The 21,858-nt window shown below is 40.0% G+C and overlaps 1 long non-coding RNA gene across 3 annotated transcripts in view; it reads right to left on the bottom strand.

The window, feature by feature from the left end:
* The window catches only part of LOC118019896, a 44,361-nt gene extending 22,509 nt beyond the window's left edge, over positions 1-21,852 (bottom strand). Inside the window, exons 1-4 of one of the 3 annotated variants that reach the window (XR_004681779.1) lie at positions 21,810-21,852; positions 18,377-18,447; positions 3,358-3,498; positions 206-355 (exon numbers count right to left, since the gene is read on the bottom strand). This is a non-coding gene — a long non-coding RNA (uncharacterized LOC118019896). Of the gene's footprint in view, positions 1-205; positions 356-3,357; positions 3,499-4,040; positions 4,364-18,376; positions 18,745-21,809 lie in introns of those variants that run through there. The other 2 variants (XR_004681776.1, XR_004681780.1) reach the window with 2 other exon arrangements.
* Between the last annotated feature and the right edge of the window lie 6 nt (positions 21,853-21,858).

Below are 21,858 nucleotides of genomic sequence, written 5' to 3'. Positions count from 1 at the left end.
AGCTGACTCTTGATTTCAGCTCAGGTCATATCTCAGGGTCCTGGGATGGAGCCCTGCATCAGGCCCTGTCCTCAATGGGGAGTCTGCTTGAGATTCTCTCTCTCCCTCTCCTTCTGCCCCTCCCACCGCTCTCTCTAAAATAAATAAATACATCTTTAAAAAAAAAAGGTAAGCAAAACACAAATAAAACCAACTCATTTCTCACCTTTGAAGAATCCTAGGGAAACTCATTATTTTGAAAGGTGGAAATATTGCAAAAGAATTAAACATTCCTCCTTCCCTTCCTGTGCAAACCGTACCTCAGCATAGTGTAATTGTTGATGAAGGGTAAGTTCCTCTTATAGAAGAATTCCAGCTAATAAATGCAGAAGAAATTATAGAATTAGAACATCACCCTTTTACAACATTTAATGAAATGCAGATCTAGGCAATGATCTTCAAGGCTGCAAAAAATATGAGGTGAAAAGCAGATGAAAAATTTTGTAATGGATAGATCAGGCTAATAACACCTGATCTCAGTGATCAATCTTAGTGCCATAAGAGAGACCATTAGACACAATGAGTCTCTTGGTGTAATGTTATGAGAAGTATAATACCACATCTGAGGTACTGTTGCCAAAAATATGAATTAGATCAAGTCCCTAAATCTACTCGATTTAAAGGAAATAGGGTAGAAGGGACAAAAATACATAAACAACACAACAGGGATACAATCAACACAATCTAGAATGAAAACTCCACAAAACAAAAGATGCAGTTTCTTAAGCAGATAATTGGAAGGTTAAAAAAAAAAAGAAGAGGAAGGGGACCTTCGTTACATTAAAAGCCACTGAAGACATCAGAGAATTAAGATTAAAACCACAATGAGATACTACCACATGCTTACCTAAATGACAAAAACGGAAAAGATGGAAGATACCAAGTATGGTGAGATTGGGAATATAGCCTGAAACAACCACTTTGAAAAAGTGTTTGGCAATACTGAGCTCAGCATACACACACACTATGACTCCGAAATGCCTGAAAGGAAAATAAGTATCCATCCAAAAGGTAGGTACAAGTATGAACATTCATAGCAACATTATTAAGTAAAAAACTAGAAAATACCCAAATCCCCATAACAGATATATATATTAGAATACCTACAATGTAATACTACACACCAATGAGAATGATCTGCAACCACAGACAATGATGATGTAAATCACAAACTCACACACACACACACACATACAAACACACACATATTATGTTGATTTGAAGGAGCCAGACACAAAAGAGTACATAACTGTATGATTCCAGAAATTTTTTCTTCTAATCTCCCAACTGAGTTTAAGAAAGAAGAGGAAAATCAACACCTCATTTTCTTTCATTTGAAGGTATTTACTGTCCCCTTATATTACCTTCAGAATAACCTCAGAGAAGGACATATCCTCTGAGCTCTTGAAAAGTGGTTCACTACATATAGTACCATGTCTGATGGACAGAAAACTGAGTATAAGACAGGAGATATACCTGGCCCTGCACCAGACCTAACCCACTAACTCTAGGTGACCTTGGGTAAATCACCACACCTCTGCTTGCCTCACCTGTCAAAAGGGGTCAAATCATATCTGCCACCCAACCGGAAAGGCCTCAGACACGAAATAATGTCATTCTCATCTAAAGAGCACTCTGAGTTCATAAAAAGAATTCATAGTGGAAGTCCAAGGAATTATTTTAATAGACAAGTTGTCTAATGTATAGTAACCGTGATAATTATTTTTTGTTTTTTAATAATTACCTTCTCATTTTTCTTAAATAAATACCCTCTGTATATTAAAAAAAAAATGCATCCTGAAGCATAGCTTTCACCCAAAAAGATATGGCCCTGGGGGTACCTGGCTGGCTCAGTGGGTAGAGCATGTGACTCTTGATCTCGGAGTCATGGTTTCGAGTCCCACATTGGGTATAGAGATTACTTTAAATAAATAAATAAATAAACTTTAAAAAAACACCATATGGCCCTGGCCTAACATCACCCACTGTGGGCTGACATAGTTCAACACATGTTTTTTTGTTGTTGTTGTTTAGATTTTATTTATTCATTTGAGAGCATGAGCAGCGGTTGGGGGGGGCACAGAGGAAGAGAGGGAGAAGCAGACTCCCCACTGAGCAGGGAGCCCGACACACGGCTCAATCCCAGGACGGAGAGATCATGACCTGAGCTGGAAGGCAGGCACTTAACCATCTGAGCCACCCAGGAGCCCTCAATACATGTTTTTTAATTCTTCCTAAGTATAGTGGTTAGGAATGTGGCCTGTGGAGACAGACCAGGGCCAAACCCTAGTTCTACCACTTACAAAGTGTCTGATTGTGAATATTTTACTTCTCCTTACAGTCACTGGATTGGCTTCCGTCCACCCTTTTGACCTCACTTCCTACCATCTGTACTCTGTCTGCCAGGCTCCAGCCACTCAAGCTCATCATCTGCTCCTGGAACAATTGATGCTACACACATCACAAATCAAAAGGGCAGCCTAGGCCAAGTTGCCTCTTGTCCTTCAGGACTCAGCTCAAATGTCACTTCCTGAAAAAGAACTTTATGGACAGCCCAATCTAAGTAATCCCTGGCCCATCATTTTCTATTCTATTTATGTGTTTATTTTCCTAAAGCCCATATGGTTGACCCACTTATGATTTAACTGTGTACTGCCAGTTTTCCCAAAGCTGAATGAAAGCTCCAGGGACTCTGCCTGTCTTGTTCTCTGTGCTATGTTCCCAGCACCTAGTTCAGGGCCTCACATATAAATCACTAAAAACATGACCTAAATGAAGGAATTATTACCTATTTGACACACAGGAGCAGATGCAGATATTTCACAAAGAAATTAGACGCCAAAGATTCAAAATTTTAGGAACACTTTGTTGCAAATCTAGAGTTCTTTTCAAATTGGAATGAGCCAGAACCAACTACTTGAACCAATTTATTCAAAATGTAAACCCTTCCCACCTACCTCCCTGTTTGGGATACAGGAGACCTAGGCTGAGCCCAGGAATCTGCAGTTTCCACAAACACTCCTTGATGATTTTGATGAAGTGGTCCATGAACCACATTTGGCAAAATCCTGACCTAAACATCGGACATTTGTGGAACTTTAATTTAATGCCTACCATGCAGAGTTACATGATATGAGGGGCATCTCCATTAACATAATTACTCAAAGGGGGCACTGGTCCTTCCCTCCCACCTATGACCACAGATTGCTTTCCCACATGGAATCACACTTAAACTCAACAATATTCCTGCATAGTGGAAGGAATTGTGTACCACTTCACTATTGTATAGATGAGGCTGGTGGAAGGGTAGTGACTTACCTAACATTTGCCAATGATGGGAATCCGATGGCTTCATTATTGCTCCAGGAAACTGTCTAGGACACTGGACATTATACTTGGTTCTTCTCTATCAGCTCCTATTTGGAGGGCTCACAGTCCACACCTTTCTCTGATGTTCTCCTAGAAGGGAGACAGAGGGGGATCAGACAATACATGGAATAGAGAGGAAAGAGAGTATGGCAAAGAACATAAACACAGGGAGAAAGGGTGAAGATGTACTTCTCTGTCCCCACCCAGGTCACTGGAAATTGTGCAATGACACTGTGCCTCTTCCCCAGCTCTGTCCCACAGCCCCCTCCCACAAACACAAGTGACACTGAAGCTCTCACATCATGGAAATGTGGCCTCATCCCTGCTTGCTCTTCCATGTCCAAGTATTGTCACTAGTAGTCATACTATGATGTTCATATCAGAGGCATCATCACATTGACAGAATTAAGGAGGCAAAGTTGGAACAGGCGACTAGCATTTTGAGGGCCTACTAAATGCCATCCAGTATAGGTTGTTATTTTTAGACTTTTTTTCCTTAAATCCTCAAAGTAATGCTCTGACATGGGTAATGTTACTTTCTTTCCACAGACTGGGAAATACTCAGGCTCAGAAAGTAAAAAGCCCATGCTCAAAGAACTCTAGGGAAGTGACAAATGGACAGAGATGCCAACCTGAAGGAGCTTCCGATGGTGGGACCTTAGCTTCAGCAGCAGTGGGGGTAGGTCTCATTTTGCAAGCAGACCACTGCACAACTTGCTGCCCAAAGTAAGTAAAGAGAGCCTCCACAGACAACTGGACTAAAGGAAAAAGAGGCCAAGACTCAATAGCAGAGCACACGCAATAGACACAGGAGAAACTCCCTGAAGCGCCAGGTCCTGGGAACCAGGGGACACTACTCTGCAGGGCACTACAGGACCTCTTCTTTTTAAGGCTATTATCATTCAGAACAAGAGAATTAGTGGACTTTCCTAACACACAGAAACAGACAGAGAAAGTCAGACAAAAAGAAGAGATAAAGAAACATCTCCCAAATGAAAGAACAGAACCAAACCACAGCAAGAGACAAAAGCAAAACAGATACAAGTAATATGCCTGATAGAGAATTTAAAGTAATAATCATAAAGATACTCACTGGAATGGAGAAGAGAGTGGAGGACGTCAGTAAGACCCTTTTTTTTTTTTAAGATTTTATTTATTTGACAGAGAGAGACACAGCAAGAGAGGGAACACAAGCAGGGGGAGTGGGAGAGGGAGAAGCAGGCTTCCCGTGGAGCAGGGCGCCCAATGTGGGGCTCAATCCCAGCACCCTGGGATCATGACCTAAGCCGAAGGCAGACGCTTAAGGACTGAGCCACCCAGGCGCCCTGTCAGTAAGACCCTTAACACAGAGATAAAAAAGAACCAGAGATCAAATGCACAATAAATAAAATTAAAATTAAAAATATACTTGATGGAATAAATAGCAAGCAAGATGAAGCAGAGGAATGAATGAAATTAATGACTTGGAAGACAGAGTAATGGAAAATAACCAAGCTGAGCAAAGGAGAGGAAAGAAAATTATGCAAATTGAGAATGGTCTTAGGGAACTCACTGACTCCATCAAGCATAATATCATCTTCATTATTAGGATCTAAGAAGAAGGAGAGAGAGATAAGAGGGCAGAAATTTTATTTGAAGAAATAATAGCTGAAAATTTCACCAATCTGAGGAAAGAAGCACATATCAAGATCCAGGAGGCACAGAGATCCACCCCCCCTACCAAATTCAACCCTATGAGGTCCACACCAAGATACATAGTAATTAAAAGGTCAAAAAAGAGCAATAAAGAAAAAAATTTAAAGCAGCAAGAGAAGACAGTTACATAAAAGGGAATCCCCATGGGGTACCTGGGTGGCTCAGTCGGTTAAGCATCTGCCTTCCGCTCAGGTCCTGATCCCAGGGTCCTGGGATTGAGTCCCACGTCAGGCTCCCTGATCTGTGGGGAGCCTGCTTCTCAACTGCCTCTGCCTCCCTCTCTGTCTGTCTTCCATGAATAAATAAATAAAATCTTAAAAAAAAGGGAATCCCCATAAGCTTATCAGTGGATTTTTCAGGAGAAACTTTCCAAGCCCGAAGGGAGTGTTACGATATATTCAAAGTGCTGAATGGGGAAAATATGCAGGTTTATATGAAAATATTCATGACCACTAACCAGCCCTTCAACAAATATTAAAGGGGACTCTGGGTACAAAGGAAAACCATAAGTGAGAGTATGAAAAGTAAGAAACACAAAAGCAATAAAAATAAATATTTCTATAAAAATCAGTCAAGGATTCATAAAACAAAAGGATATAAAATGTGACACCATATACCTAAAACATGGGAGGAAGAGGAGTAAAGAATGAGCTTAAACTTAAGCAACCATCTACATAATATAGACTGTTATATGCAGAAGATATTATATACAAACCTAATGGCAAACACAAATCAAAAACCAGTAATAGAGACGCAAAAAATGAAGGAAAGGAATCCAAGTATATCACTAAATAAAGCCAACAAACCATGAAAGAGAGCAAGAGAAGAAAGAATCAAAGAAAATCTATAGAAAAAAAACACAAAACAACAAAATGGCAATAAATACATATCTACAGATAATTACTTTGAATGTAAATGGACTAAACACTCCAATCAAAGGCAAAGGGTGACAGAGTGGATAAATAAAACAAGACCCGGGGTGCCTGGGTGGCTCATTCAGTTGAGTGTCCAACTCTTGATCTTAGCTCAGGTCTTGATCTCAGGGTCGTTGAGTCCAGGCCCCACATGGGGTTCCATGCTGGTGTGGAGCCTACTTAAAAAAAACAAGACCCTGCTAGAAACATCACCAAAAGCAAGGGAAGCAAGGGCAAAAATGAACTATTGGGACTTCATCAAGATAAAAAGCTTTGGCACAGCAAAGGAAACAATCAACAAAACTAAAAGACAACCAACAGAATGGGAGAAGATATCTGCAAATGACAATCAGATAAAGGGCTAGTATCCAAAATCTATAAAGAACTTATCAAACTCAACACCCAGAGAACAAATAATCTAATCAAGAAATGGGCAGAAGACATGAACAGACGTTTCTGCAAAGAAGACATCCAAATGGCCAACAGACACATGAAAAAGTGCTCAACATCCCTCAGCATCAGGGAAATACAAATCAAAACCTCAATGAGATACCAACTCACACAAGTCAGAATGGCTAAAATTAACAAGTCAGGGAACGACAGATGTTGGTGAAGATGCAGAAAAAGGGGAACCCTCCTACACTGTTGGTGGGAATGCAAGCTGGTGCAGCCACTCTGGAAAACAGAGTTTTTCAACTCAAAAAGTTGAAAATAGAGCTACCATATGATCCAGCAATTGCACTACTGGGTATTTACCCCAAAGATACAAATATAGTGATCCGAAGGGGCACGTGCACCCCAATGTTTATAGCAGCAATGTCCACAATAGCCAAACTATGGAAAGAGCCAAGACGTCCATCAACAGATGAATGGATAAAAAAGATGTGTTTTATATATATATATATAATATACACACAATGGAATATTATGCAGCCATCAAAAAACCCGAAATCTTGCCATTTGCAATGACGTGGATGGAACTGGAGGGTATTATGCTAAGCGAAATAAGTCAATCAGAGAAAGACAAGTATCACATGATCTCACTGATAAGAGGAATTCTTAATCTCAGGAAACAAACTGACAGTTGCGGGAGTGGTGGGGAGTGGGAGGGATGGGATGGCTGGGTGATGGACATTGGGGAAGGTATGCGCTATGGTGAGCGCTGTGAATTGTGTAAGACTGTTGAATCACAGACCTGTCCTCTGAAACAAATAATACATTATATGTTAAAAAAAAAAAAAGAAGATAGTAGGAAGGGAAAAATGAAGGGGAGAAATTGGAGGGGGAGACGAACCATGAGAGACTATGGACTCTGAGAAAGTAACTGAGGGTTTTAGAGGGGAGGGGGTTGGGGGGATGGGTTAGCCTGGTGATGGGTATTAAGGAGGGCATGTATTGAATGGAGCACTGGGTATTATATGAAAACAATGAATCATGGAACACTACATCAAAAACTAATGATGTAATGTATGGTGACTAACATAATAAAATAAAATTTAAAAAAAAAGAAGCAAGAAAAATCTCAAATAAACAACCTAACCTAGAGCTAGAAAAAGAAGAACAAACAAAACCTCAAACCAGCAAAAGGATGGAAATAATAGATTAGAGTAGAAATAAATGATATAGAAACTAAAAAAGAAAACAATAGAACAGATCAGTGAAACCAGGAGCCAGTTCTTTGAAAAGGTCAACAAAATTGATAAACCTATAGCAAAAGTCATTTAAAAAAAGAGAGGACTCAAACAAAATTACTAATGAAAGAGGAGAAATAACCAACAACACAAAAATATAAACAATTGCAACATAATATGAAAACCTATATGCCAACATATTGGACAACTTTGAAGAAATGGATAAATTCCTAGAAACATATAAGCTACCGAAAGTAAAGCAGGAATAGAAAATTTGAACAGAGGGTGGAAGGGATGGGGTGGCTGGGTGATAGACATTGGGGAGGGTATGTGCTATGGTGAGTGCTGTGAATTATGCAAGACTGCTGAATCACAGATCTGTACCTCTGAAACAAATAATACATGTTGAAAAAAAGAAGAAGAAGAAGATAGCAGGAGGGGAAGAATGAAGAGGGGGACATCGGAGGGGGAGATGAACCATGAGAGACGATGGACTCTGAGAAACAAACTGAGGGTTCTGGGGGGGGGGAGGATGGGTTAGCCTGGTGATGGGTATTAAAGAGGGCACGTTCTGCATGGATACTGGGTGTTATACGCAAACAATGAATCATGGAACATTACGTCAAAAACTAATGATGTAATGTATGGTAATTAACATAACAATAAAAATTTTAAAAAAAAAAGAAAATCTGAACAGAAAGATTGAATCACTGATCAGAAAACAGCCAAAAAACAAAAGTCCAGGACCAGACAGCTTCACAGGCGAATTCTACCAAATATTTAAAGAAGAGTTAATACCCATTCTTCTCAAACTATTCCAAAACATAAAAAAGGAAGGAAAACTTCCAAACTCATTCTATGAGGCAAGCATTACCAGAAACCAGATAAAGACACCACAGAAAAAGAGACTACAGGCCAGTATCTCTGACAAACATAGATGCAAAAATCCTCAACAACATACCAGCAAACCAAATCCAACAATACATTTCAAAAAATCATTCACCGGGGTGCCTGGGTGGTTCAGTCGTTAAGTGTCTGCCTTTGGCTCAGGCCATGATCTCAGGATCCTGGGATCGAACCCCACATCGGGCTCCCTGCTCAGCGGGAGGCCTGCTTCTCCCTCTCCCACTCCCCCCTGCTTGTGTACCCTCTCTCGCTGTCTCTCTCTGTGTCAAATAAATAAATAAAATCTTTAAAAAAAAAATCATTCACCACGATCAAGTGGGATTTATTCCTGGGTTGCAAGGGTGGTTCAATATTCGCAAATCAATCAACCTGATACATCACAACAATAAGAGAAAGGATAAGACCATTACGATCATTTCAATAGATGAAGAAAAGCATTTGACAAAACACAATATCATTCATGATAAAAACCTTCAACCAAGTCAGTTTATAGGGAACATACCTCAACATAATAAAGGCCGTCTATGAAAAACCCAAGGCTAACATCATACTTAATGGGGAAAAACTGAGAGCTTTTCCCCTAAGGTTAAGAACAAGACAAGGATGTCCACTCTCACCACCGTTATTTAACATAGTACTGGACGTCCTACCCACAGCAATCAAACAAAAAGAAATAAAAGGCATCCAAACTGGTAAGGAAGAAGTAAAACTTTCACTATTTGCAGATGACATGATACTATATATAGAAAATCATAAAGACTCCACCAAAAAACTGCTAGAACTGATAAATGAATTCAGTAAAGTCACAGGATATAAAATCAATGTACAGAAATCTGTTCCATTTCTATACAGCAAAAACAAAGCAGCAGAAAGAGAAATTAAGAAAACAATCCCATCTACAATTGCACCCAGAATAATAAGATACCTAGAAATAAACCTAACCAAAGAGGTAAAGGATCTGTACTCTGAAAACTAAAAAACACTGATGAAAGAAATTGAAGATGACACGAAGAAATGGAAAGACATTCTATGCCCGTGGATTGGAAGAACAAATATTGTTAAAATGTCTATTATTACCCCAAGCAATGTACACATTTCATGCACTCCCTATCAAAATACCAACAGCATTTTTCACAGAACTAGAACAAATAATCTAAACTTTGTCTCAAACCGCAAAAGATCCCAAATAGTCAAAGCAATCTTGAAATAGAAAAGCAAAGCTGGAGGCATCACAATTCCAGACCTCAAACTATATTACAAAGCTATACTAATCAAGACAGTACGGTACTGGGGAGCACCTAGCCAGCTCCATCAGTAGAGTGTGGGACTCTTGATCTCAGGGTCATGAGTTCAAGCCCCATGTTGGGCATGGACCCCACTTAAAAAAAAAAAAAAAACCGTATGTACTGGCACAAAAATAGATACATACATAGATCAAAGGAACAGAACAGAAAACCCAGAAATTAATTCACAATTACATGGTCAATTAATCTTCAAAAAAACAGGAAAGAATATCCAGTGGGAAAAAGACAGTGTCTTCAACAAATAGTGTTGGGAAAACTGGACAGCAACATCCAAAAGAATGAAACTGGACCACTTTCTTACACCATACACAAAAAAATAAATTTAAAATGGATTAAAGACCTAAATATGAGACCTGAAACTATAAAAATCCTAGAAGAGAACACAGGCAGTAACTTCTTTGACATTGGCTATAGCAACTTCTTTCTAGATATGTCTCCTGAGGCAAGTGAAACAAAAGTAAAAATAAACTATCAGGACTACATCAAAATAAAAAGCTTCTGCACAGTGAAAGAAACAATCAACAAAACTAAAAGGCAACCAATGGAATGGGAGAAGATATTTGCAAATGACATCTCTGATAAAGGGTTAGTGTCCAAAATATATAGAGAATATATAAAACTCAAGACCCAGAAAACAAGAAATTCAATTAAAAAATGGGCAGAAGACATGAACAGATATTTCTCCAAAGAAGACATTCAGATGGCCAACACACACATGAAAAGATGCTCAATATCACTCATCATCAGGGAAATACAAATCAAAACTAAAATGAGGGGGCGCCTGGGTGGCTCAGTCGGTTAAGCATCTGCCTTCGGCTCAGGTCATGATCCTAGAGTCCTGGGATCCAACCCCGCATCGGGCTCCCCCTGCTCAGCGGGGAGCCTGCTTCTCTCTCTTCCTGCTGCTGCCCCTGCTTGTGCTCTTTCTCTCTCTCTCTCTGTCAAATGAATAGATAAAATCTTTAAAAAAAAAACTACAATGAGATATCACCTCACACCTGTCACGATACATGAAATCAAAAACAAGAAACAAGTGTTGGTGAGGATGTGGAGAAAAGGGAACCCTCCTGCACTGTTGATGGGAGTGCAAACTGGTGCAGCCACTCTGGAGAACAGTATGGAGGCTCTGCAAAAAAATTAAAAATAGAGCTACCCTACAATCTAGGGATCACACTACCGGGTATTTCCCCCCAAAAATACAAAAACAGAGGCACCTGGCTGGCTCAGTCAGTAGATCATCTGACTCTTGATCTCAGGGTCATGAGTTCAAGCCCCACGTTGGGCGTGGAGTCTACTTAAAAAGCAAAAAACCAAAAAACAAAAAACAAAAAAAATCCCACTAATTCAAAGGAATACATGTACCCCCTATGTTTACTGCAGCACTATTTATAATAACCAAACTATGGCAGCAGCCCAAGTGTCCATCAATATATGAATGGATAATGAAGATGTGATATATAGATGCATATACAATGGATATTATTCAGCAATAAAAAGGAATGAAATCTTGCCATTTGCAACATGGATACAGCTAGAGAGTATAACACTGAGCAAAATAAGTCAGAGAAAGACATACACCATATGACCTCACTCATATGTGGAGTTTAAGAAACAAAACAAAAGAGGGGCGCCTGGGTGGCTCAGATGGTTAAGCATCTGCCTTCGGCTCAGGTCATGATCTCCAGGTCCTGGGACTGAGCCCCACATTGGGCTCTCAGCTCACTGGGGAGTCTGCTTCTCCCTCACCCTCTTCTTGTGCTCTCTCTGTCTCTCTCTCACAAATGAATAAATAAAATCTTAAAAAAAGAAACAAAACAAATGAGCAAAGGAAGAAAAAAGTGAAAAAAAACAAACCAAGAAATACACTTGTAAGTATAAAGAACAATCTGGGAAAAATGGCGGAGGAGTAGGGGACCCTATTTCAACTGGTCCCCGGAATTGAGCTGGATATCTACCAGACCACTGAGCACCCACAAAACCAGCCTGAGATGTAAGAAGATCTGGATCTCTACAAGCAGAATATCACAGGCAGTTGGTTTTGAGGTACGAAGCGGGGAGCCCTGATTCCGTGGGCAGATATCGGAGGATAAATGGCAGCGGGAGGGAGCCTGGCTGTAGGGAACCTACACCGCCGGTGAGTGACAGCCTCGCTCGCTGCAGACGGGGCACAGACTCGCAGATCGGTAGCGGTGGGGAAAGGACTTCAGGGCAGCCCCCGGACGGAAACCCGGAGCAGCGGGGTCGCGGGGGCGAACTGCAGCCCCTGGGGCGGAAACCCGGAGCGGCGGGGTCATGCGTGCAAACTGGGAGCGGCTGGCGGTTTAAGAAGCACAAAGGGCAGAGACGTGCCCCGACCTGGAGGCAGGACTGGGGGCGCTGCGGAGGGGCGCACAACCCAGGAGGCTGCAGTTTATAGCAGCACGGACAGAAATGGAGAGAGTGTGGCCTGGAGAGCTCACTGAAGAATAAACTGCGGTCTCTCTGCTCTGAGGCAGAGGGTTGGAAACGGTCTCTTCTGCTCTGACTCGCGGAACAGACGTGGAAAGCTGCCAGAGAAAGCCGCCAGAGAACAAAAGCCCCCAAAACTGATTCCCACTGAGACCATCCCTGCCACAGGGGGGGCAGGGCAACTCCGCCCAAACAGGGTTGCCTGAGTAACAGCACAGCAGGCCCCTCCCGCAGAAGACAGGCTGGGAAAACAAGAGGCCAGCAACCCTAAGGTCCCTAGAAAACAGGCACATCTTGCTTGGGTTCTGGTCAATAATTTGGACTCTATACATTCCCTCAAACACCCATCAACAGAATGACTAGGAGGAGGAGCCCCCAAAATAGAAAAGACTCAGAGATTATGACTTATGCTGCAGATTTACAAACGGATGCAGATATAACCAAGATGTCGGAGATGGAATTCAGGCTAGCAACTGTGAAGACAATGGCTAGAATGGAGAAATCAATTAATGGCAACATACAGTCTCTAAGGGCAGAAATGAAAGGTGAATTGGCAGAACTTAAAAATGCTATCAGTGAGATCCAATCCAATCTAGATAATCTAACAGCTAGGGTAACTGAGGCAGAAGAGTGAATAAGCGACCTGTAAGACAACGTAATAGATAAAAAGGGAAAAGAGGAGGCCAGGGAAAAACAACTCAGAATCCATGAAAATAGAATCAGAGAAATAAGTGACACCATGAAGCATTCCAATGTCAGAATAATTGGAATCCCGGAGGGAGTGGAGAGAGAGAGAGGACTAGAAGATGTATTTGAGCAAATCGTAGCTGAGAACTTCCCTAATCTGGGGAATGAAACAAACATTCGCGTCCTGGAGGCAGAGAGGACCCCTCCTAAGATCAAGGAAAACAGGCCAACACCCCGGCATGTAATAGTAAAACTTGCAAATCTTAGAACCAAGAAAACCATCTTAAGGGCAGTTAGGGGGAAGAGATTCCTTATGTACAGAGGGAGGAACATCAGAATAATGTCAGACCTATCCAGAGAGACCTGGCAAGCCAGAAAGGCCTGGCAAGACATATTCAGGGTACTAAATGAGAAGAACAAGCAGCCAAGAATACTTTATCTGGCAAGGCTTTCCTTTAGAATGGATGGAGAGATGCAGAGCTTCCACAACCGGCAGAAACTGAAAGAATATGTGACCACTAAGCCGGCCCTGCAAGAAATATTAAGGGGGGTTCTATAAAAGGAGAAAGACCCCAAGAGTGATCTACAACAGAAATTTACAGGGACAATCTATAAAAACAACGTCTTCACAGGCAACATGATGACAATTAATTCATATCTTTCAATAATCACTCTCAACGTGAATGGCCTAAATGCTCCCATAAAATGGCACGGGGTTGCAGATTGGATAAAAAGACAGGACCCATCCATATGCTGCCTACAAGAGACTCATTTTGAACCTAAAGATACATCCAGACTGAAAGTGAAGGGATGGAGATCCATCTTCCATGCCAGCAGACCTCAAAACAAAGCTGGGGTAGCAATTCTTATATCAGACAAATTAGATTTTAAATTAAAGTCTGTAATTAGAGACATATATCATTCTTAAAGGGTCTATCCAACAAGAAGATCTAACAATTGTAAATATCTGTGCCCCCAACATGGGAGCAGCCATCTACATAAGCCATCTGTTAACCAAAATAAAGAGTCATATTGATAACAATACGTTAATTGTAGGAGACCTCAATACTCCACTCTCAGCAATGCACAAATCATCTAAGCAGAAAATCAACAAGGAAACAAGAGCTTTGAATGATCCATTGGACCAGATGGACCTCATAGATATTTACAGAACATTCCACCCTAAAACAACAGAATACTCATTCTTCTCGAGCGCACATGGAACTTTCTCCAGAATAGACCATATACTGGGTCACAAATCAGGTCTCAACCGATACCAAAAGATTGAGATTATTCCCTGCATATTCTCAGACCACAATGCTTTAAAACTGGAACTCAATCACAAGAAAAAATTTGGCAGAAATTCAAACACTTGGAAGCTAAAGACCACTCTGTTCAAGAATGTTTGGGTCGGGCGCCTGGGTGGCTCAGTTGGTTAAGCGACTGCCTTCAGCTCAGGTCATGATCCTGGAGTCCCGAGATCGAGTCCCGCATCGGGCTCCCTGCTCAGTGAGGAGCCTGCTTCTCCCTCTGACCCTCCCGCCTCTCATGTACTCTCTCTCATTCTCGCTCTCTCAAATAAATAAATCTTTAAAAAAGAATGTTTGGGTCAACCAGGAAATCAAAGAAGAACTTAAACAATCCATGGAAATCAATGAGAACAAAAACACATCGGTCCAAAACCTATGGGATACTGCAAAAGCAGTCCTAAGGGGGAAATACATAGCCATCCATGCCTCACTCAAAAAATAGAAAAATCCCGAATTCACCAACTAACTCTACACCTTAAAGAACTAGAGAAAAAGCAACAAACGATGCCTAAGCCATGCATTAGAAGAGAAATAATTAAGATTAGAGCAGAGATCAATGAATTAGAAACCAGAAACACAGTAGATCAGATCAACGAAACTAGAAGTTGGTTCTTTGAAAGAATTCATAAGATCGATAAACCACTGGCCAGACTTATCCAAAAGAAGAGAGAAAGGACCCAAATTAATAAAATTATAAATGAAAGGGGAGAGATCACGATTAACACCAAGGAAATAGAAACAATTACTAGAAATTATTATCAACAACTATATGCCAATAAACTGAGCAATCTGGATGAAATGGAGGCCTTCCTGGAAACCTATAAGCTGCCAAGACTGAAACAGGAAGAAATTGACAACCTGAATAGGCCAAGAACCAGTAACAAGATTGAAGCAGTGATCAAAAACCTCCCCAAAAACAAGAGTCCAGGGCCTGATGGATTCCCTGGGGAATTCTACAAAACATTCAAAGAAGAAATAATACCTATTCTCCTGAAGCTGTTTCAAAAAATAGAAACAGAAGGAAAACTTCCAAACTCATTCTATGAGGCCAGCATTACCTTAATCCCCAAACCAGGCAAAGACCCCATCAAAAAGGAGAATTTCAGACTGATATCCCTGATGAATATGGATTCCAAAATCGTCAACAAAATCCTAGCTAATAGGATCCAACAATACATTAAAAGGATCATCCACCATGACCAAGTGGGATTTATCCCCAGGATGCAAGGATAGTTCAACATTCGCAAATCAATGTGCTAGAACACATTAATAAGAGGAGGGAGAAGAACCATATGGTCTTCTCAATTGATGCAGAAAAAGCATTTGACAAAATACAACATCCTTTCCTGATTAAAACTCTCCAGAGTAGAGGGATAGAGGGAACATTCCTCAAGTTCATAAAATCCATCTATGAAAAACCCACAGCGACTATCATCCTCAGTGGGGAAAAGCTGAGAGCCTTTCCCTTAAGATCAGGAACATGTCAAGAATGCCCACTCTCGCCACTATTGTTCAACATAGTACTAGAAGTCCTAGCAACAGCAATCAGACAACAAAAAGAAATAAAAAGTATTCAAATTGGCAAAGAAGAAGTCAAACTCTCTCTTTTTGCAGACGACATGATACTTTATGTGGAAAACCCAAAAGACTCCACCCCCAAATTACTAGAACTCATCCAGCAATTCAGTAATGTGGTAGGATACAAAATCAATGCACAGAAATCAGTTGCTTTCTTATACACTAACAACACAACTGTAGAAAGAGAAATTAGAGAAACGATTCCATTTACAATAGCACCAAAAACCATAAGATACCTCGGAATAAACCTAACCAAAGAGGTAAAGGCTCTATACTCTAGGAACTACAAAACACTCATGAAAGAACTTGAAGAAGACACAAAAAGATGGAAAAATATTCCATGCTCATGGATCGGAAGAATAAATATTATTAAAACGTCTATACTACCCAGAGCAATCTATACCTTCAATGCCATCCCGATCAAAATTCCAATGACATTTTTCAAAGTGCTGGAACAAACAATCCCAAAATTTGTATGGAATCAGAAAAGACCCCGAATCACCAAGGAAATGTTGAAAAAGACAAACAAAGCTGGGGGCATCACGTTGCCCAATTTCAAGCTATATTACAAAGCTGTGATCACCAAGACAGCATGGTACTGGCACAAAAACAGACATATAGACCAATGGAACAGAATAGAGAACCCAGATATGGACCCTCAACTCTATGGTCAAATAATCTTTGACAAAGCAGGAAAAAACATGGAATGGAAAAAAGACAATCTCTTCAATAAATGGTGCTGGGAAAATTGGACAGCCACATGCAGAAGAATGAAACTCGACCATTCTCTAATACCATTCACAAAGATAAACTCAAAGTGGATGAAAGACCTCAATGTGAGACAGGAATCCATCAAAATTCTAGAGGAGAACATAGGCAGTAACCTCTTTGACATCGGCCACAGCAACTTCTTTCAAGATACATCTCCAAAGGCTAGTGAAACAAAAGCAAAAATGAACTTTTGGGACTTCATCAAGATAAAAAGCTTCTGCACAGCAAAGGAAACAGTCAACAAAACAAAGAGGCAACCCACAGAATGGGAGAAGATATTTGCAAATGACACTACAGATAAAGGGCTGGTATCCAAAATCTATAAAGAACTTCTCAAACTCAACACCCAAAAAACAAATAATCCAGTCAAAAAGTGGGCAGAAGATATGAAAAGACACTTCTCTGAAGAAGACATACAAATGGCTAACAGACACATGAAAAAAATGTTCATCATCATTAGCCATCAGGGAAATCCAAATCAAAACCACACTGAGATACCACCTTACACCAGTTAGAATGGCAAAAATGGACAGGGCAAGAAACAACAAATGTTGGAGACATTGTAGAGAAAGGGGAACCCTCTTACACTGTTGGTGGGAATGCAAGTTGGTACAGCCACTTTGAAAAACAGTGTGGAGGTGCCTCAGAAATTTAAAAATAGAGCTACCCTATGACCCAGCAATTGCACTCCTGGGTATTTACCCCAAAGACACAGATGTAGTGAAAAGAAGGGCCATATGCACCCCAATGTTCATAGCAGCAATGTCCCCAATAGCCAAACTGTGGAAAGAGCCAAGATGCCCTTCAACAGATGAATGGATAAAGAAGATGTGGTCCATATACACAATGGAATATTACTCAGCCATCAGAAAGCATGAATACCCAACTTTTACATCAACATGGATGGGACTGGAAGAGATTATGCTAAGTGAAATAAGTCAAGCAGAGAAAGTCAATTATCATACGGTTTCACTTATTTGTGGAAAAGAAGGAATAGCATGGAGGACATTAGGAGAAGGAAGGGATAAATGTGGGGGGGGAATTGGAGGGAGAGATGAACCATGAGAGACTATGGACTCTGAGAAACAAACAGGGTTTTAGAGGGGAGGGGGGAGGGGGGATTAGTTAGCCCGATGATGGGTATTAAGGAGGGCACGTACTGCACGGAGCGCAGGGTGTTATACGAAAACAATGGATCGTGGATCACCACATCAAAAACCAATGATGTATTGTATGGTGACTAACATAACATAATAAAATTAAAAAAAAAAAAAGAACAATCTGATGGTTACCAGAGGGGAGGTGGGATGAGGGTGGGGGAAATAGGGGATGGAAATTAAAGAGTACACTTATCAGATGAAAAAAAAATAAAATGAAATGATAAAAAAGATAAGTCTTACATAAGGTATGAAATTAATAAAATTTAGCTTGTAAAAACAAGGAAAGAAACACTTGATAACTATCATAGTAACAAATGATTCAGGCAACAGACCTGAGTGCATCAGTCTGCACCAAATCCCACAGCAGTCACTGAGTCACCATGGTAAACATACTGGCCAAGGAAAGCTAGGAAAAATCAAACAGCAACCACCCTGATTTGGTTCCTAACATGTGCTAGGAACTGAGCAGGACTGACATACACACAGTAATTCACCCCTTAAGTATTCCTGACAATATATTCCTGGCAGCTTTAGCAATACATACATACGTGCATACATACGTACCCACATTCATATATGCTTCTTCCTCTTCTCTCCCCAACTCAAGATCCCAGGAATTCATTATAGTGCAATAGCTGGGGAGTAAAAAAAGAAAAACACTACAATTCAATGGATTTAATCCTAAACACACATATAAACTTGAAAACTACTAAACTATTTTAGTGATGGATTTTTTTTTTCAGATGAACTGCAGACTTGTCTCTGGAACATTTTTCTCCCTAGTTTCAATACATTGCCAATAACCTCTAAAAGCTGATATAGAAATATAAACAAATGCATGTTATGCATCAAGTACTTTTTCCATTGTAGAGTAAATAGCCTGAACTTTCAACCAAAAAGATTCCTCAATGGCTATTTTTTGACATTCTGGCTGCTGACAATTTAGTGAAAATATATGTGTAAATTGCAATTAAAAAATACTGTCATGGGGCACCTGGGTGGCTCAGTCGTTAAGCGTCTGCCTTCGGCTCAGGTCATGATCCCAGGGTCCTGGGATCGAGCCCCGCATTGGGCTCCCTGCTCCGCGGGAAGCCTGCTTCTCTCTCTCTCCCACTCTCCCTGCTTGTGTTCCCTCTCTCGCTGTGTCTCTCTCTGTCAAATAAATAATAAATAAAATCTTTAAAAAAAAAAATACTGTCATTCATGATAGGACCAAAAAGTACAAAATACTTAGGAATAATCTCTCCACATATGTGTAAGGTAGGTACACTGAACACTATGAAACATTGCTGACAGAAATTAAAGATCTAACTAAACGGAGGGACATACCATCTTCATGTGTCAGAACACTAGTATTGTTAAGATGTCTGTTCTCCTCAAACTGATCTATAGATTAAGTGTAATCCTAATAAAAATTGTAGCACACATTTTGTTTTTGAAGAAACTGAGAGGCTGATTCTAAAATTCATATTGAAATGAAAGGACCTAGATTATAAAAACAACTTTGAAAAAGAACAAATTTGATTGTGCTATCTACAACAACATGGATGGACCCAGAGGGTGTTATGCTAAGTGAAATAAGTCAGACTGAAACTGACAAATACCATATGATTTCACTCATATGTGGAATCTAAAAAGCAAATGAATAAACAAAAAGCAGAATCAGACCTATAAATACAGAGAACTGATGGTTGCCAGAGGGGAGGGGGCTGCGGGATGGACAAAATGGGTGAAGGGGAGTGGGAGATACAGGCTTCCAGCTATGGAATGAATAAGTCACGGGCATAAAAGGCACAGCACAGGAAATACAGCCAATGGCTTTGTAATAGTGTTGTATGGTGACAGATGGTAGCTACACTTGTGATGAACACAGAATAATGTATAAACTTCTTGAACCACTATGTTGTACGCCTGAAACTAAAGTAACATTGTGTGTCAACTTCTCAAAAAATTTTTTTTAGAAAAGAACAAAGTTGGAGGATCAAAACTACCTGATTTCAAAAGTTATGATAACCTTCAGTAATCAAAACACTGTGGTATTGGCATCAAGGTAGACAGTAAGTAGATCAAAGGAACAGAATAGAGCCCGGAGTTCACACCTATATGAACAACTGATTTTTGACAAAACTGCAAAGGCAATTTAGTGGAGAAAGGATAGCCTTTTCAACGAATGGAGCTGAGACATGTGAGCATCCATATGCACAAAGAGTGATCCATGTATCATACCATATACAAAAGTCAACTCAAAATGGATCACAGACCTAAATATAAAACCTAAAACTTCTAAAAGAAAACAAAGGAGAAAATCCTTGTGACCTTGGGTTAGGTGAAGATTTCATAGATGTAAAATCAAAACTATAATTAATAAATAAACAAATCAATAAACTGGACTTCCTCAAAGTTAAAATTTTCTGCTCTTCCAAAGACACTGTTGAGAGAATTAAAAGACAAGCCACTGACTGGGAGAAAATATTTGTAAATCAGAACTCTGATAAAGGACTTGTTTCCAGAATACAGAACATCTCACAAAGGTCAATAACAAGAAAAGAGTTACTCTAACAAATAAATGGGCAAAAAATTTGAATAGACACTCCATTAAAAAAGATACATAAATGTTAAATAAGCACATGAAAAGATGTTAAACACCTTTTCTCAGATATTCAAATTCATTAGGGAAATGTAAATAAAACCTACAAGATACCACTATACCCCTCTAAGAATAGCCAACATTAAAAAAACTGACCATACCACATCCTGGCAAGGCTGTGGAGGATGGAACTCTCATACACTGCTAGTGGCAATGAAAAATGGTGCCAACACTTTGGAAAACAGTTTGGCAGTTTCTTAAAATGTCAATCTTACAACTACTCTATGTCCCAGCCATTGCACTCCTAAGTATTTACCTAGAGAAAGAGAATATATGTCCAAATGAAGACTCATATACAAATATTCATAGCAGCTTTATTTATAAGAGCCCCAAATTGGAAACAACCCAAATATCCATGACCAGGTCAATGGACAGAACAATTGTGGTATACCCATATAATGGAATATTAGTCAATCATAAAAAAAAAGAAGAAACTATTCATACATGCAACAAATGGATAAATCTAGAAATAATTAGGTTGCAGGAAACAAGACACAAAAAATACACACTGTATATTCCATTCACATAAAATTATAAGAAAAGAAAACTAACCCATACTGAAGATCAGTAGTTGCCTGGGAACGGGGTGGGGTGATGTGGAGAGAAAGAGGCTGGAGAGAGGTAGGTGGGGGCATTACCAAGGGGCACAAAGAATGTTTTTTAAGGTGATGGGTATGTTCATTAGATTGACTGTAGTATTGGAGTCACAGGTACATACATATATCAAAACTTATCAAAGCATATACTTTGGGGCGCCTAGGTGGCTCAGTTGTTAAGCGTCTGCCTTCGGCTCAGGTTGTGACCTCAGGGTCCTGGGATCAAGCCCTGCACTGGGCTCCCTGCTCAGCGGGAAGCCTGCTTCTCCCTCTCCCACTCCCCCTGCTTGTGTTCCTTCTCTCCCTTTGTCTCTGTCAAATAAATAAATAAACCTTTAAAAAAAGCATATACTTTAAATATGCAGTGTATTATATGTCAGTCATATATCAATAAAGTATTTTACATATATTTATATATTCATAATTCTCTAATGCAATTAAATAAATCAGGTGAAAGATTCCCACAATTGTGTTCTTGTAGCATTAGCAGATCCACACTATGTCTCATCAAATTGGTCCATGCTGCATATAACCAAAATAGAAATAATCATTTCTAATGACATATATCCAAATATTTAGGGAAAAGTGATGTCTGTTTCCTTCTAAAGTATGGAAATAAAAATATTCTATTCTAGGAAAATAATCATAATGACATTTAAGAGTAACCCATTTTAGGGAATGTAGCTGAGTATCATTATAAGCGGGAAAACTCTGGAGTAATAATTATCTTTTTTATATTAAGTTCTAGGGGCACCTGGGTGGCTCAGTCGGTTGAGTGTCTGACTCTTGGTTTCAGCTGGGGT

Source organism: Mirounga leonina, unplaced genomic scaffold (assembly GCF_011800145.1).
Source record: "Mirounga leonina isolate KUSES-001 unplaced genomic scaffold, KU_Mleo_1.0 Mir_101414, whole genome shotgun sequence".
Classification (NCBI taxonomy): domain Eukaryota; kingdom Metazoa; phylum Chordata; class Mammalia; order Carnivora; family Phocidae; genus Mirounga; species Mirounga leonina.
This window is presented reverse-complemented; position numbering and strand designations above follow the sequence as displayed.